This window comes from Stegostoma tigrinum, chromosome 3 (assembly GCF_030684315.1).
Source record: "Stegostoma tigrinum isolate sSteTig4 chromosome 3, sSteTig4.hap1, whole genome shotgun sequence".
Taxonomy (NCBI): domain Eukaryota; kingdom Metazoa; phylum Chordata; class Chondrichthyes; order Orectolobiformes; family Stegostomatidae; genus Stegostoma; species Stegostoma tigrinum.
In genome coordinates, this window is record NC_081356.1 from 96141445 (window position 1) to 96150835 (window position 9391).

Below are 9391 nucleotides of genomic sequence, written 5' to 3' on the forward strand. Positions count from 1 at the left end.
TAGGTGGAGATGAGTTCGGTGGGGCAGGAGCAGGCTGAGACGATGGGTCGACCAGGACAGGCAGGTTTGTGGATTTTGGGAAGGAGATAGAAACGGGCCGTGTGGGGTTGGGGAACAATAAGGTTGGAGGCTGTGGGTTGGAGGTCCCCTGAGGTGATGAGGTCATGAATGGTGTTGGAGATTTATTTATCAACACTTGTTGTGAAATTCCATGTGATTTACTAATTTATGGAAGGAAATGCTGACCTTTTCTGGCGAGATTTACGTGTCACTCAATACTTACAGCAACATAGCTGATTCTTAACTGCCTTCTGAAATTGCCTGAGCAAGAAACACAGTGCAAACAATAAGTAGGAATGGGCAACAAATGTTAACCCTGTCAGCAATGTCTGCATATCATGGAAGAATTAAGGAAAAAACTGCGGAATTTGTGTTGCATTTCATTTTTAAAATGATTTGCCACAATAAATTACGATACCTTTTAAGGCAGTAAGTGATGTTTACCCTGATAAAAATTTCCTGTGCCAGTAAGACCCTATAGGACTGACTTGCACAGTTTTCATCCTGTATCATAAATGAGCTTTATCATTGTTGCAGACAAGAAGGAACATTCTCTGTTTCTGTGATAGTGTGTGGTAAATGAAGTTCTGGTATGTACTGGTTTAAAGTAAGTGGGCAAATGCACAGCAAACGAAGTATATAACATGGATAAATGTGATACTATCCATTTTGCTTGCAAGAACAGAAAGGCAGATCATTATATGCAATGGCAATAGGTTGGGAATAGGGGAAGTGTAATGACACCTTGTATACCAGTTGCGAAAAGTAATCATACAGGTGCAGCAGCAAATGGTTTGTTGGTCTTTATAGCAAGAGGGTTCAATGACAAGGCCATAGATGTCTTGCTGCAATTGTACAGGACCGTGGTGAGACCACATCAGGGAGAATTGTTTGTAATTTTCATCGTCTTACCTCAGGAAGAAAGTTTAGTTTCTGGAGTGAGTACAACTAAGATTTACCAGATTGATTCCTTAGATAGTAAAACTGACGTATGAAGAAACAATAGAACATTAGGACTACATTCATCAAAATAATGAGGTGGGATCTCATAGGATCCTGTAAAATTCTAACAAGATTAGACAGGAATAATGCAGGAAGGATGTTCCTGATGACCGGGGAATCTAGAACCAGGATTCATAGTCTAACAGCAGGGTTATGCCATTTGCCCCTCAGATGACAAGAAATTTCTTCACCTAGAAACTGATGAGCCAGTGAAACAAAAAGTGGTTGAGGCCAAAGCATTAGTGATAATGGGAACTGCAGATGCTGGAGAATCCAAGATAATAAAGTGTGGAGCTGAATGAACACAGCAGGCCAAGCAGCAGCTTTTGTGCTCCTGAGATGCTGCTTGGCCTGCTGTGTTCATCCAGCTCCACACTTTGTTATTGAGGCCAAAGCATTAAATGTTTTCAAGAAGGAGTTAGCTTTGGTTCTTGGGGATAAATGCTCAAAAAGGCACCATGAATTCTGTTGGTGTGTATATATGAGCCTGTGTAAAAGATGTAAAGTACAAAAACACTGCTCTGCATTTGATTGAAAAACCTCCTGAGACTCCATATAGAGAGCATTGCAGCCACTGCTCCAGGCCCTTTTTCCTGGGGCAGTGACTTCAATGGCATCAATAATACAGCTGGATGATCTGGCAGGACCTCTAGCAGATGGGGCACCACATCCAGATTCCTGTCAGAAACTAGAAAAGATGTTGTTGTGATTGGAACCAGGTAGTTCTTGTTGACTATGAGATCCTTGATTGCAGTTGTTGACCTGGGTCAATGAGGAAAGCCCTGGCTGACCAATATAAACAGGAGATCTGACCTCAGGGGCTGTGCTGCATGAAGGAAAGAAAACAGGAACTGGATTCTGAGTTGGATGATCAGCCACAATCAAGTTGAATGGTTGAGCAGGCTACTACTGCTGCCATTTTCTTGGCTTTCATTTTTCAGAGCTGCTAACCCTCTGGGCTCGCGGTAGTACTAGCTCAACATTATCTTAGTCAGATGGAGGGCCCATGAGCCACTTAGAAGGTCACCAGCTGTAAAATTGTTGAGCTGACCACTGCTGGCAAATGCAGGTTCACAATATTTTTCTCCCCCTATTTCGGGACCCTAAAACCCATTGTAAAGATTAGGTCAGCATGAGCAAACCACAATGGTTCGCAGCTTTAGAAACCAAGTGAAAAACTTACATTTTCTCTCAAACATGGCACATTCACATGTTGTCTTGATTCAAATTATTCATGTGTTGCTCTTATTCTTCCTTTCCCAGTGGTTAACACAAACCCTAAATTAAAATAAAAAAAACTTATAAATTACTTTCACGTCAACCTATTCCAAAGTAAAGCCTTGGTGTTGAATAGGAGAACAAGGGTGAGGAGAGGTAATGGCCTAGTGGTGTTATCACTGTACTGTTAATCCAGAGACCCCAAAAAAGTGTTCTGGGGACCTGGGTTCTGTCACAGCAGATGGTACAACTTGAAGGCAATTAAATATCTGGAATTAAGAATCTCATGATGACTGTGAATCAGTTGTTGGGAAAAAAACCCATTTGGCTCACTGATGTCCTTTAGGGAAGAAAGCTGCCATCTTACCTGGCCTAGCCTACACGAGACACCGGTAAGTTTGGTTGATTCTGAACTTCGCTGACACCACCACTGTTCCACAAGAACCCTTTTTTTGGCGAAACACTCAGACAACAAAAGAAGAAAAGTTTTATAAGGCTACCAATTTATTGTGACAGAAAATATTTTTCACTTTTTAAACCTTTTTCTCACGTAATCATGTTTAATTCACTATAAAATGAATAATTTCTATCAATGTAAAATTAGACATGAATTAATGTGCCTCATAATGGAAAAGCTTGGAACTTGTTTTAAAGGATTATAAATTGAATATTCACTTCAAAAGGGGAAATTATATTTAAAATCGTCTCCACAGAACTGTTAGATTATTAACAGAAGGCATTAAATTATGTTAAATCAAAAATGTACAGAAAAGCTTAATCAACTGCTGCAGTCCATGTGGTGTAGGTTTATCTACAGTGAGGTTACGAAGAGAGTTTCAGGATTTTCACCCTGCAACAGTGAAGGAACAAAGAAGATACCATTCCAAGACTGGATGGTGTTTTGCTTGGAAGAGGTTGTGGTGTTCCCATGCATCTGCTTCCCATGTCCTTTCAGTTGGTAGAGAATCATAGGTTTGGAATGTGCTGTTAAAGTAGCTTTAAACAAGTTGCTGGATTATGTCCTGTAGATGGTACACATTGCTGCCACCATGTGCAGGTAGTGGAGAGTGTGAATATTTAGGGCGGTTGATAGGGTGCCAATCAAGTGTGCTGAATTTTTCCTGAATGGTGCCGCACTTCTTGTTGGAAGTGTACTTACATCATTGGATGCTTGAGATAGTGGACAGACTTTGGGAGCCAGGAAGTGAATTACTCACTGCAGATTTCCAGCTTTGAACTATTCTCGTAACCATAGTTTTTATATAGATGGTCCAATTCAGTTTTTGGTTAATGCTAAGCCCCAGGGAGTTGATAGTGGATAATTCAGTGAAGGTAATACCTTTGAATATTAAGGGAAGATAGGACAGTTTAAAATCAATGCAATTGGTTTAAACCGATGTCAGACATATACTAGAAAACAAAGGAAAGGTTTTTTTTATCTCGAGTCAGGAGTCGAGAGGCCCAACCTCCTAACTTGACTTGGAGGAAAACTGGCCTAGATGATCAGGTTTTTTTTCAGGGTTTTATGAGAGCCAAACTCACTGCCCCTAGAAACAGTGCAGAGGCAGTCATGGCAACTTGACTGCTGAGGCAAGCTTTGTAAAAGGCTGGCTTCAGTGATCTGCAATGACTTTGTTGTAACTGAAAAAAAAACAAGAAAATAGATCTCTAACTCTCAACCCTTGAAGTTCTCTCATTCTCCCTATGCTCCCTCCAGTGCAATTTGTGGCACATCTTAGCTCCCGTCCATCCACATGACGCTTGATCCCTGATGGAAACCTGTGCTTTTCTATCCACACATACGGTCCCTTATTTCCAACTTAATATCAACCCACACCATTCACCTACCACTTTTTTCTCCAATACCCTTCATGCCAATTTGCCTAGTATCATCTATGGGCAGACCTTGGGACCCAAGCTGAGAAGAAATAAAATAAATGTTTACATATATGTTAGTGTCTTTTTAAAGAAACACACCTTAGTTCATACAATACATTTAATACATTCTATATATTTAATATATTTAAAATTTCTTCAGCTATACATTCCTTTGAAAGCAAACATTTCATTCAAGTTCCCAATTCCTTGTAAAAAAAAGTATTCGCATTCACAGCCCCACATGTAATACTTTATAACCACTTGGAGCTCTCAATCAAACCATGAACAAATGGGCACCTTATTAGAACATAGAACATTACAGCACAGTACAGGCCCTTCGGCCCTCGATGTGTGCCGACCTGTCATACCGATCTAGAGCCCATCTAACCTACACTATTCCCTGTACGTCCATATGCTTATCCAATGACGACTTAAATGCACCTAAAGTTGGCGAATCTACTACCGTTGCAGGCAAAGTGTTCCATTCCCTTACTACTCTCTGAATCAATAAATGGTCAAATCAGTTATTTAGCACTAATCTAGTAATAGTAATTATCAGGCTTGCTAGCAATGAAATGACAAATACTGATTTTCTTTTAAAGATAGCAGACTTTTCTAATTTAAAAGGCAGGAGCTGAAATGCCTTATTAACCACAATGAGCTTTTAAACTACTTACACATATCCATGTCTACTTTTAACCATTTTAATGGATGCTTAACATTTCCCAGGGATACAGTTTTCTTTCAAACTCATATCTTATTCAGAAAGAGATATTTGGACCTAGCCAATAGGTCCTTACCTCTCCAAATAGCACCAGCAGATTAAGGACATTTTCTTCAAACATCTGAAGACCATAAAAGCCTGTTTTGGACATCTTACAATGTTTGCATTAGTTTAAAGGCATCTGCACTTCCTTGTCTTTCATAGGAAATGGGAGAAAATATAGAGGACATGTTTTCAAGGTGAGAGGAGAATGATTTAAAAAAGAAGAGGGACAATATTGTTATGCAGAGTGGTTCATGTGTGGAATGAATTTCCACAGGAAGTGGAAAATCTTCTGAAGAAGGGTCTAGGCCCAAAACATCCTCTTTCTTTCTCCTCTGATGCTGCTTGGCCTGTTGTTTTCATCTAGCTCAACACCTTGTTATCTCATAAGGAATGTTTGGAGTGATATGGGCCAAGTGCAGACAGGTGGGACTAGTTTAGTTTACAAATATGGCTGGCATAGATTGTCTGGACTGAAGGGTGTGTTTCTTTGCTGTATGACTCAATGGTTTATATCTCAGCTGACACAGATCAGCTTGTTTTAGATGTTAAAACATCATCTGTTCTTGCAAATAAGTTTGCATTTACTTCTCTCAAAGTGTACAGTTTGTCCTCTGATTCTGCTGTTTTGTCATGAGCTAATATTGTCTTTCCACTTGCATAATTGGCACAATTGGCATAATTGCTCCTCACAGTCTAATCTCTGCTTTCCCTGTATTATTTTGGTTTTCTTTAATAATACACTCTCATTTGTTGTAATTTTAAAACATGCCCTGTAGTGACTAGAATTTTACATAATACCCTATGTGTCGTTGCATATAGAATTTATAAGATATTGCAGCAGAATTACATCACCAGCTCAGCATTGACCTTTAACTACATCTCAACATTTAATTTCCTTTACTCACTGCCACTGAAAATTTGCTTTGATAGCTTGAATTTATTGTCAATCAGCTTCTCTGATCTCTTTCATTTCTCATCCCCATTAACAATGTGTATTTTCTAAATTGCTGAGCTAGAATAAACTGAATTTTCTTATTTATATTTATCCTGTGATCTGCTGAATGTATCATAGTTCAACAAGTACAATGACTACTGGAAACTACATTTTCACAGTTGAAAGAATTCCTTTCAGTCCATGCTTAAATTTATATAGTACAACAATGCAAAAGATGTTTTAGGCTTTGCAAATATTATGCTTAACAAGCTGCCTGAGACCTTCAATCTTTGCTTTGAGTGTATAAATTTGGGTGCACCCCTTTTTAAACACAAGTTGAGGGTAGGGAGCATTCTGGCATAGATTGGTTTAGACTAGAAAAAAAGAACAAAAGGATCTGAAAATAGATTTGCAGCATTAGCAGACTCAACTCAAATTTACGTTCTGACACAGACACAAAATATGACTTTAGACTGCTTTACTGCAGCAAAGATCTCTCAAAGGACCGTCATCTATCTGATACATTTTTTTTCTCTTGTATCTTTGGCCACAGAGTTCAATAAATTCCTGTAATGCTGCTTGGCATTTTATGAATATTTTTAAAGTAGTTATTCAAATCAATCGTCAAGCTGTCCACTAGAAGACATCCAGAGAATTACGTTGAACAGCTCTATGCAACATTTCGAGTAATTTAGCAAGGACAGACTGTGGTATAGATGTTGGAGTTCTTCATGAATAGGTTGTACAGATCTCACGGTTTGCAAGCTTTACAGAAATTTTGCCAATACTTTAACTAATCTGATGCCACTGATGCAAAGGAATTTGAAATGTAAATTAAAATGAAGAGATCTCTGGTATTTGTTAGTCAGAGAAAAAAATACAATCACAAAGGTCCCAAATTTTTAATCCAAGGCATAGATAGTGTGATGTTAGGCAGTCAGATAGCGGAGGCAATGACACCTTTGTTCATGTGTCTCATTAGAACTTACTTTTTGCATTGTTTGAGTAGCAACCAGCTGAAATTAATGACAGGAGGCTTCGTCTGAGATCAGTTGGGGAAGGTCTCCAATAATTAGTCTAAACTTGGTGAGCAGGTGGGGAGGAGTAAACAGCAATTCAGAGAGAGGGAAGCAGAAGCTAGACTCCTCTAGCCTTTTCAGAGGTAGGGCAGGGAGCTGTAGGGTCACAGCTGGGAGCTATAGGGTAAGGGAAGGGTTGGAGAGGATGAAGTCCACTGTGAGCACAGAAGCGGGTAAGGTTTAGTCGGCTAAGGGGAGACAAAGGCTTTCTTGAGGGACTTGGAGGTTATTCCTACTCTTCCTCGCTACATAAAAGGCTCTTGCCTTCCAGAGAGGTATATCTCAATCCCTTTTTATTACTGCGTTTTCTGAATCATGAGGAATCCAACAGAAATTGTGAATCCTAAATCCAAAGTTTGATGCAAATTCAAATATGCAAAACAAACATTGTTGGTGGACACCTACATGAAGAATGAAAGTCAGATTTCACAGTTTGTAAATTTGTAACCAGCTCCTGTCTTTTACAGGAGATTCAAATGTGCTGAATAAAAAGATGACTGATTAGTAACTACAACTTAATTCCTCAGGCATTCAGCACAGTGAATCTGGGCAGGCACAAATACCGAATAAAGCAATGTTTTTGTTTATACAACCACTTTTAATGTTTGCAGGTTTATTTCTCACTATTTCTACTACACAAACAAACTGATAGATTTATGTTGCATCGGAGATTATGGGAACTGCAGATGCTGGATGATCCGAGATAACAAAGTGTGGAGCTGGATGAACACAGCAGGCCAAGCAGCATCTTAGGAGCACAAAAGCTGACGTTTCGGAAGGGTCTCGGAGACCCTTCAGAAGGGTCTCGGCTCGAAACGTCAGCTTTTGTGCTCCTAAGATGCTGCTTGGCCTGCTGTGTTCATCCAGCTCCACACTTTGTTATCTCGATGTATGTTGCATACCTTGTTGTGCAAGTGATATTATTTGCCATGGATTTATTGAAGTATATTACCTTCAGAGTATATCATCAGAATACAAAATTTAATGAATCAACAATAATTTTGATCAAGTCACAACAAAATGGGAGCTAAATTGAAAAGCCCCAAAATTGGGTGTGGGATTACTGATGTACTGTTACCCTGTATCTGTTCAAAGTAATGCAGCCAGTACCTAAACTTCATTACATCTGCTCATTTCCATAATTATGCCATAATCATCAGTGTCGAACGTGCTCTTAGGGTGGCCTTAACAAGGGAACCCAGCTCTGTGTGAGGCTAGCACCACTTTAAAGCAAGCCTGCATTTTTAAAAATCAGACTGCACCTTTTAAAAACAAGATTCCATTCTGGTTAAGACCTTCAGGAAACCATAAAAACGGCACTGAGATTGCAGATATAGCTGATGCAGGAGGTTGACCAGGTTTTCTCCTTTCAAAAGAGACCATCTAAACGGATTTGCAGAAGACAACAGAGGGCAGTCCATAACATCACTCTTGTTCCAAAGTCTTAGATGTATTGGCCCAAGACGTTTGATGACCTTACTATATTAATAAAGCTCAATAAATGCATCCTTATGTGCTATGTGCTGCAAATGGCCTCATATTGCTAAATTCATTGCATACCTTCACTTTCCTACCGACAATCTAAATCATTGACAAATCTAACTTCACATTCATAACCTCACCTCACCCTCATATACTTCGCACTATTGCAAGCCATACACTCATATCTCACAGCTTGAACAAAGTAGTTTTGAACTATAGCAGTTACCTTTCAAAAATATTGCATCATTCTCACAGATACATTTCTACATCTTTTGTAAGACAAGATGACCTACAATAGTTGGCAAAAGTTGCAAAAGGGCAGGGGACAAGCCTACTTTGGATTCTTTGCAGATGCTGACCCTTAACGAGGAGAATTGGATATGTTGTGACATACATTCTGCAGATGGTGCAGCCATTTCACTTTGTGCCACCCACTCACCCCCACCACTACTTCCTTCATGAATATTCCCTTTGGCTATTTACGTTGATAGAAACCAAAAAGCCAGTGATGACTGTTGCTGGCAGTGTAGATTGAGAACAAACTGACAGAGCAGCAACGCCATCATTTAGTCATTGATTTAATCTAACACACTGAGCCATTGGCTCAGATACTGAAACTGCAAGCATTCTAGGAGCTAGTATAGAAACATGGTGAGTCACTGAGTACAAATGGCCTGACGCCAGGTCTCTGAGACGGGAAGGCATGTGTGCCAGCATCCCTGAGGGCAGTGTTGCACTGGTAGTCTGCTGCAGAGAATTCAAATGAGAATTTCTGTGGGGTAATATGCAACATAAGTCTGATGGACATGTACATAGAAATACTTGGTGCTTTGACAGGACCACAAGAGAGCTCTTGTCCCAATCAAGGAGCATGAGGTCAGAGGTCCAACTTCAACGTCGTGCAGGACTTTGCACAGAAGTGAAAGTCACTTCTTTTTCATGTGAGAATGATGGCTAACACCATGAGGA